The 8,786-nt window shown below is 49.4% G+C and overlaps 1 protein-coding gene and 1 long non-coding RNA gene across 8 annotated transcripts in view; one reads left to right on the forward strand and one right to left on the reverse strand.

The window, feature by feature from the left end:
* LRRC3B (leucine rich repeat containing 3B) overlaps positions 1 to 3,019 on the reverse strand; it is an 85,143-nt gene extending 82,124 nt beyond the window's left edge. The window contains exon 1 of one of the 6 annotated variants that reach the window (XM_026006387.2): positions 2,721 to 3,019. The gene's annotated coding sequence lies outside the window, so the exon portion shown is untranslated. Of the gene's footprint in view, positions 1 to 448; positions 1,357 to 2,067; positions 2,328 to 2,720 lie in introns of those variants that run through there. The other 5 variants (XM_026006388.2, XM_072726682.1, XM_026006391.2 and 2 more) reach the window with 5 other exon arrangements.
* The window catches only part of LOC140594452 (uncharacterized), a 54,896-nt gene continuing 48,385 nt past the window's right edge, over positions 2,276 to 8,786 (forward strand). Inside the window, exon 1 of one of the 2 annotated variants that reach the window (XR_011995249.1) lies at positions 2,276 to 2,461. This is a non-coding gene — a long non-coding RNA (uncharacterized lncRNA). The remainder of the gene's footprint in view (positions 2,462 to 8,786) is intronic. The other variant, XR_011995248.1, reaches the window with a different exon arrangement.

The following is an 8,786-nucleotide window of genomic DNA, read 5'->3' on the forward strand; positions in this document are numbered from 1 at the left end:
CAAGAACTACCTAGCTTCACCACTTACTGCTGGATGACAAAGAGCCAATAACTTCATTTCCCCATGGCTTAGTTTTCTTACCCATAAAATGGGGGAAACAATAACTTAGTCGTCCAAGGTGGTTGTGAAGAGTAAAACTAAAACAGTTCACACGAAATATCAAGAAGAGTGCTTGCCTGGCACAGAGTAAGAGTCCAATAAATATGAGGGCTGATTATTATTACTACCTGTTTCCCCCCAGAGCTCAGCAATGGTGGGAGGGAAACTCTGGTGTGGATTTGAAGTCTTCCTTCAAGAGTTCCCCGGGGACATGTTCCAACCTGTTTCTACATGCAAAGGGAAGTGGCCTGAGCACAAACCTAGGTAATAAGCATCCAGAAGGAAATGGGCCCAAGGGTGTTGGAAGCTAACTCTTCCCGGGGCGAAGGACTTAATTCTGGGATCCTACCTCAGGTGTCCAGGTAGTTCGGCAGGAGCCCACGCTCTATCCCCACGTCGCCTGGCCTGTGAGGGTGTGGCCTTTGTGCTCAGGAGCTGCACCCGGAGTCTGCGCTGAGGGAATCCCCGTTCCCGCTCCTTGGGGATCTGGGAGCTCGCTGCTCCAGGGGTGCCCCAGGATGGGAGGGACCGACCTCAGGATTCCTCCCCGGAGCCCTGAAGAGTCCACGGTCTCTTCCGGAAGGGTCTGGCCCAGGCGTGGGGCCCAGGAAAGGGGACTGCGCTGAGCTCTGCTTTCTGCCAGCTGGTTACGGAAGAGCAGCAGACTTATACAGGGCAACCCGCAGAGACGGCTGTGCCCCAAAAAGCCTGCACGTGGGAGGCCGGAGCAGGCAGGGCCAGGGGCTTGAAACTGCTCCAGACCCACGCAACCTCCAAATTCTCCTGTGGGCCAGTGGGAACCGGGACCGGACTCCCAGCCAAAGGCGCTGCAGGGAGAGGGGCGTGCACCTCTTCCGAGAGGAAAGGGTTAAAAGAGGTGCTTCCGGGCCTTCGGTGGCCCTGTGTGCTCCCCACCTGGACGCCAGAGCCCGGGGGCCGCCCGTTCTTTGCCACAGCAGTCTAGGCCCCCTCCCGCAGGCGGTCTTGCCTTCCGGATTGCTGGGGTGCAAAGGAGCAGAGAACCTCGCCTTCCTGCATCCCGCAAAGCGTCTGGAACAACCAGAAGGATCTCTCTAGGGGCAGAACGCGGACAGACCCACCGCTGCCCAGGGGGCCCCGGGCCTTGAAGCCAAGTCTCCCCTCACCTGATGCCCACACCCCCTCGCCCTGCTCCGCACGCCCGCCGGCTCTGCGCTCCTGGAGCCTGCGGGAGCAGCGTGGGGCTCCCCCACTCCCTCGCTCCGCCCAGGTGCGATTGGCGGAGGGGCGGGGGGTGGGGGAGGAAGGTGGCTCCCGCGGCAGCCTCCGCCCCTGTGCTCTCCTCCAAACGGTTCGAACCCCTGCCTACTCGCGGGGCGCTGGGGACTCCCCCCTACCTAGCGCACGCCTCCCCGGGGGGCCAGGAATCCCCTTCCCACCCTGCGGCTGTGCAGACCTCTGATTCTCGAGCGCCCGGCAGGGAAGGTGGGCGTGGGTCTACCGACCTGGCTGCGGAGATCGAAGGGTGTATAAGTGGGTGCGGGAGAAAGAGGGGACTAAGGTCCTCTTAGAGCCGGGGAAGGCATCCCTGGTCCAGGAGCCGACCACTCAGTCACCGCCTAAGATGCTAACGCATTCAGAATCTGGCCGGGAGGTTTGTTTCTCCTGGAGAGGAAGGAAGATCGCCCCATCCCAGGCACCCGGAGCCGGCCTTCCCCAGTCCCCCGCGGGCGCTGGCATTCCTGGGCTCCATTCTGCCTCTCTGCGCCTCCCCAGGTGCCCAGCCCCTCCCCCGTCTGTATTTACACACCCGGGCCAGAGCCCCCGGGGCTCAAATCCCTTTTCCTCCACGTCAGGTGACGGCTCAGGGTTGGCCCCTCGCCCACTTTAAAAGCAGAGCCCGTTGGTACCCTTTCAACCAGGTGTACCCCCGACCCTCGGTTTCCTCCCCCACCCCTCCAGCAACATTTCCCTCCCCGAATGACTTACTTCACCCACCCGGATCTGCACTTGCCGTTCCCGCGGCACACAGCCGCAAGCCACTCCAAGGGTTTCATTACCGAGTTGGGGGTGGCATTCGCAAGGGTGGACCGACTCCCGCCGTGCTAGACAGAGCCCCAAGGCCAGCCGCAGCCTCCCCACCCCAAAACGTCCCACCCCTCCTATTTCATTCTCTCCGCTCCTCTCCAGCCCCCACGGGCAGGATAAGCATTGCTGGGTCCCAAAGCCTCGCCTCTCCAGCGGGAGCTGCAGGGAGTGGAAAAGTCGACTAGCAAGAACACCGAGAGAGAAATGGGCAGATGCAAACGTCAGGGGGTGGTAGTGGGGTAGACTGGGGGAAGGGCGCCCGCGAGAACTAGACGTGCAACTTGCTCGGCACGAGGTGAGCACCGCGCAGGGAGGGGGGCACAAAAGTTTGCAGACTATTGCATGGCAGCCGGCTGCACGCGGACGGAGGGGTCGACTCCCACTCGCCAGGAGAGGTCTCTTCCAGGGTCTGCGCCCAGGGGACCGGGGGCTTGGGCACGGCTCTGACCTGGGGTGATAGTTCCCCTCTACTTGCTACGGAAGGGGCGGCCTAGGCACCCGGGCAGAGGGACGACACCGCGCTCTGCGAAAAGCAACAGGCGGCTGCACCTTACCTTGCGCCAGTCCCGGGCCGGGGTGGCTGCTCCATCCTCCTGGCGCAGGGAGGCGGCGTTGGATGCGTCTGCCTGGGGTGTGCGCTGCCAGAACTGCGGCGGCCGCGCTCCCCACCCCGCGGCGGGCCGGGCCGCCCACCCCAACCCCCGGCCGGGAGGGCTGGTGCCGGGTCGCGGCGGCGGCGGCGGCGGAGCGCGGGACGCGGGCGGTGCGGGGCTGGCTCGCGGGGCTCGCGGGGCTCGCGGGGCTCGCGGGGGCTCGCCGGCGTCCTCCGGCGCCTCCGCCGAGCGAGGGTGCGGCCCCGGGCGGCCGTGCAGAGCCCCGCTGGGCTCCGGCGGCTGCGGCGGCTGCTGCAGACCCTGCGCGCGGCCCCAGAGCCTCGCAGGAGGAGGAGACAAAGACGCGAGGGAGGCGAAGCGCCGCTCGCCCAGATGCGATCGTCTCAGTCACTAGAGGGGAATCGCCTCCGAAGCCCGGCTGGGGTGAGGGAGGAGGGGAGGAGGGGCGAGGAGGCAGGGGCTGGGGAAGCAGCAGCGAACGAACGTGACAGTGGGGGCCCCGCCGCGCCCGCGCTGCCCGCTCGCCTCCCGCGTGGAGGGTCCGAACCGGGGGGGGGCGGGGGCGGGACGGCTGCCGCGGGAGAGGAGCTGGGGCGGGAGCAGGGCCCGGCCGCCTCCGAGCACCCCGCCCCGCCCCCGGGGCTCAGCTCCGCTCCCGGGAAGCTACGGCCCCGTTCTTTCTCCTGTTTTTCTAACTACTGAGATCCGAGCTGGATAAAACTGGTAGCGGAAGCGCGACAGGGTGATGGGTTGCCTGTCCTCTAAGGGGGAAAAGGCGGATGCCTAAAAGGTACTTGACAGATGACTGCCGGCCCGGTGCCAAGCACCGTACTAGGCGCTGGGGGTAGGATGAGTAAGTGGGTGTCCCCCCTGAACGCTCTGTGGCCGAATATCAGAACGATCCCCTGCAGTTCCTGAAGCCCAGAGTTTGGGGGACGAGTCGGGGGCCCCTGATCCCCGCCCCCAACCAGTCCAGTTTCCTAAAGCAGAAGGTGTTAGGAGAATTGGATTTGCCTTCCCATTGCAGGGATGACTTGGAATGTACAGCCAAAATGGAGTGTGTAGTGTATAGAGACCCTAAGAAAGTGTGTGTGTGTGTGTGTGTGCGTGTGTTTGTTGAGATTAAAGCAAATTACTGCTTTTAGTAGTTCTTATGTCATGATTTAAATTATTCATCAGATCCGCACCTAACTAGATAATTGAATACACAAACAAACAAGCAGTTTGGGTCAGATGAACAAGCCTTCCAGCATCTACAAATGCCACCTTCTTTTTACCTAACCCCTCACTCCAGGCAGAATTACTTTTCCCTTTCTCTTTGCTGCCACCATCATACTTGCCAATTGCTGGCAGAGTTCACATACTTAGAGATTTTTTTTTTATAGATTTCTGCCGCTTTACTCACTCACCTGTATTACCTCCTACCCCCCCCCCCCAACCCCCTTTTAGGATTCCACTGCGACATCCTGCCTTGTTTTGTAGCTAATGGGTACTCAAGGAAAGCTTAACCAGTTGCAGGTTGTTTCCTCCTTTAAACACAGCTAAATCTCAGTGTCTCCAGAATTAAAGGAACTTGTGTGATGAATTTTAAGTTTGTGGCAGAGGAGGACACATATATAGTTCTACTCACAGCCCCCTTGACCTAGAAACGTAAAAGGATGTAATTCATTTGTGTTTCTAGACATTTTTCTTCTCCCACTGACCAGCCTACCTCTGCTTGCTGAGTTCCCAGAAACAAGGGAAACCATGCTGTTGGACAACTGCATAGAACAAGAGATACATACTCAGCTGCCAACGCCTAGAGCAAACTCATTCCAGGTGGAGAATGACCAAAAAATCTTTATCATCTCATGACCTGTGTCAAGTATGTTGAACGCCTGTCAAAGTCTCCTCATTTCCAATGAGGCTCTCCATGTGGATACATTTTAAAGTAGTTTTAGCAGCATTTCATTGCAGAGAGGTGAAAAATGTGCTGTGAAGTTTAGGGGTATTTAAAACTGTTCTTTATTTTCTGTGCCACTTTCTAAGCATTGTAGGACAGATACCCTAGATCAGGGACGCTCTATCAAAGAGGTCCATAATGTGTAGGACATTAGAAAAATGACTGCTAAGGTATCTTCTGTCTCTGAGATGATACGGTGATTGGAAAAGCTGTGTTTTTCTGTGGTTTAAGTTTTGTTTATTTATTTTGTTTTGTTTTGTTTTGCTTTTTAAGTGAAGTTTTAGGACCCAGACAGAGGTACATATGGATGGAAGGTATGTAATTTGGTGTAATTTTTCTGAGGGGAAACATGATGTTACTCTTGAAAGCACAAAATTTTTGCATGGCACTGTACTCCTAGAAATTCATCATTAGGAATAAATAAGGATGTACGGTAAGATTTATCTACAAGGATATTCATTGCAATGTTGTTTATTCTCATAAAAAATCGAAAATAAACAAAACCAAATTGAAATGTCTAATGAGATAGGAATGGTGAATATTTTGGAACTCTGTAAATGGAATATTGGTTAGACATTAAACCATGGTTATAAGTAAATAAGTGAATATTTCAACAATGATAATTACAATTTTAGATGTAAAAAAATCAGACGCACAAGACGAGAGATACAGTAATAAAAATTAATATCTGTAGTCAACAGATGCAGGTTTGGAGCTAGACATTTCTACTTGATAGCTATGTGATCTTAGACTTGAACTTCCAATTCCTCAACTATGTAATTGGTTGGGATAATTTACTTCATGGCGTGTTTTAAATGAAGCAGTATTTGTGAAACAGTACAGTGCCTACTACATGGTAAAATCTTAATGCCTTTTTCTCTTGGCAATCACTAAGTGTATAAATGTGAATACCTGAATATATTAAGGCTCATGTCTAGAGTTATATACATTCTAGTATCAATAATGGCTATCCCTGTAAATACAGGAATTATGAGTATCTTTTTTTAAAATATAGGGCAATCAAAAGCAGAAGAATTTGTTTTTAATTTAGTTTTCTTTTAATTAAAAAGAATGATTTCTAACTATTGACACAGGAAAACTCTAGACTAGGATGCTTTCTGCTGTAGTTGATTCACATGATCATCAACAAGACTTGCTGACCATTGGTGTCACCCATGCTATAAAAAGGATAAATGACAGGGCATGGAGTTTGTCACCTCTGATATAAACTTAGATTTGTTTTGTAGCAACCAGGAGTCAAATCCAGCTCAGCAAAATATGCTGTTTAATACCAGGAGCTGATTGGTTGCTTCCCCTGACTTGTCTTGTCTTGACAGCCTATTAAAAAAAAAAAAAAGGAAGAAGAATAAGAAGAGGAAGAGAAGAGAGGAGGTATCAGAAGCTATGTTTGCAACTTGATTAGTTAATTAAGAAGGAAGCCTAGCATTGAAGGGCCATGGGATTCAATGACCTTCACATCTACAGCAGTGGCCCCTCTGGGCCAGAGGTGGAGCTTTGTAAAATTTATTGTGTGTGTCGTACGTGTTACAGAAATGTGGAGGAAAATATATTTTCTCGTGTTTTCAGTTTAGCTATCTTTACAAATAGGTAAGCATGGTTTTAAAATCAATATATTCCAGTAATTTTGCATATTAAGGAAATCCCTTGAATTTTGAATTGTATTCTCCATCTGAAACTCTCTAGAGAAATGAAAATGCATTTCTCTGAGCCCCTGAGTTGATTTTCTGAAATCTGAATAGTTGGGGCACCTTAAATGCATGAGATCAAGGCAAGAGGATGTTAATATCATGAATTCTTTGTGGAACATGTTCTAGTTAACTATTCTTCATAACAAACTACCCTAGAATTTCTTGGCTTAAAATATCAACAATCTTTTCTTGGCCTGAATCTGGAATTTGGACAAAGCTCAGGGACAGGGCTCACTTGTGGCCCTCTTGGTGTCAGCTTAGGGCCACTGGATTCAGAACTAGAGGATTCACTTCCCAAATGACTCACTCACATGCTTGGCAGTCTTTGCTAGCTATCGGTGTTCGTAAGGGCTGAGAGTCAAGGACCTCAGTTTCCACATGGTGTCTCCATGTGCACTTCGCCATAGTTTCTCATAGATTTTCTTGCTTCGTGGCTTTCAGGTTCACAAAGACAGCCCCGATAGGAATCAGACCTTGTCTGAATAACGAAAACCTGAACAGTTAAGTGTTGTTTATCGTACAAACATTCTAGTCTTCATACAATATTATAAATATTAATCCAGAATTCACTGGGCAAAGTAAACCAGTGAAACTAACTCATCCTTTGGATTATTTAGGTAAATAGATCCATTCTTCTTCCATTTACTAAGATCATTTGGAATGTGCATTAGTGCACCCACAATGGGAAACAATATAGAGATTAATCAGGAAATTAAAGATAGAACTCTTGTATGATCCACCAATTTTACTTCTCGGTATTTACCCAAAGGAAACAAAATCACTATCTCAAAAATATATCTATACCCTCGTGTTCATTGCAGCATTATTTATGATAGGCAAGATGTGGAAACAATCTAAGTGTCTTATTGATGGATGAATGGATAAAGAAACACACACACACACACACACACACACACACTAAGAATATTACTGAGCCTTAAAAAAGAAGGAAATCCTGTCATTTGTGACAACATAGATGGACCTTGAGAGCATTATGCTAGGTAAAATACAACAGACAGAGAAAGACAAACATTGTATGATTTCACTTCTATATGGAATCTAGAGAAAGAAAACAAAAAAGAAAAAAACCAAAAACTCTTAGATACATTGAACAGGTTGGTGGTTGCCAGAGGTGGGGTTGGGAGAAATGGTAGATATGGGTTTATTGTTTAATAAAAATAAAGGAATTGGAGCATCAGCTATTTATAAATTCATAATAATTTCTGTGTGTGTCTATGGAGATATGCATATAGTTTAATGATGGTTCCACATAATAAAGACCAAATTCCCTATGATGGTTTTCATGGGCCTTTGCAATTTAACTTTATTTCTAGCTCCATCTTATAACTTCCCCTAGCTTCTCATGTTTATCCATCTTATCTGGGCCTTGTGTTAATTCACATTTGGTCTAGCTATTGACAAGTTCACCTCTCCTAGTAGACTTATAGTAGGAGACTAAAGTTCCTTGAGAGCAGAGATTTTATTCCAGTCTATGCCCCCACTCCTGTCAGCCTAGCCATGCAAGGAGTGGGTGCATATACATGCTTATGAAAAGATGAATAATTCAACACCCCTTGCCTTTCCATTTCAATCATTCTATCTCCAAAATGGCAATATTGCTCGTGAGCTGCTCCACAGGGGAGCTAATTAATTCTCTGAAACTGGAAAATGTTTTGAAGTTCCACAGTACTTTGGAAGCACTCAAGAACATTAATATGTGCAATAAAGACATTATTATTACTTCCCTGACACATAAATGGTGAATAATCCACTTTAATGTGTTTGTTTTGAATACACTCAACAAATTTGCAAGAGGTAATGTATTGTTGGCTCATTTCTACTAATGGACACTTTGTGTGGACTGAATAAGATGTGGCCTCTTCTGGCTCTATTGTTTGTTCATTTCTCTAGCTTTCAGAGCTGTTATTATACATGCCTCCTGCTAGAAAGGTACCCATGATATGACAATCAGCCTTCTAGAGGTTCCGTGTCTTATCATGTAGGATGGGTACTTATGAGATTCTAGGATTGTACTATTAGTCCCCTGGCCATATAATTTCTGTAGGAAATGTAACTACAAAACTGAGTGATCCAGTAGAGAATTCCTATCAGCTGGAACTATTAGTCTTTTCCTGGAATTTTGGACAAGAAAACTGGGAAGACTGGGCTCATCTCTCTGACGGCTAAAGCTACAAGATGTAAACCATCAGAGCCATGAGCAGGCATGATATCTGCCATGTGGAGTAGGCCACACTGCAACGTGAATAATAAAGCTGCCACACGGGGAAAGATGTTAGAGGCAGAGTGATTCTCTTGTAGGGTCTACGTCCCTAGGTCCAGCCATTTGGAAGTTCA

Source organism: Vulpes vulpes, chromosome 11, assembly GCF_048418805.1.
Source record: "Vulpes vulpes isolate BD-2025 chromosome 11, VulVul3, whole genome shotgun sequence".
Lineage (NCBI taxonomy): Eukaryota > Metazoa > Chordata > Mammalia > Carnivora > Canidae > Vulpes > Vulpes vulpes.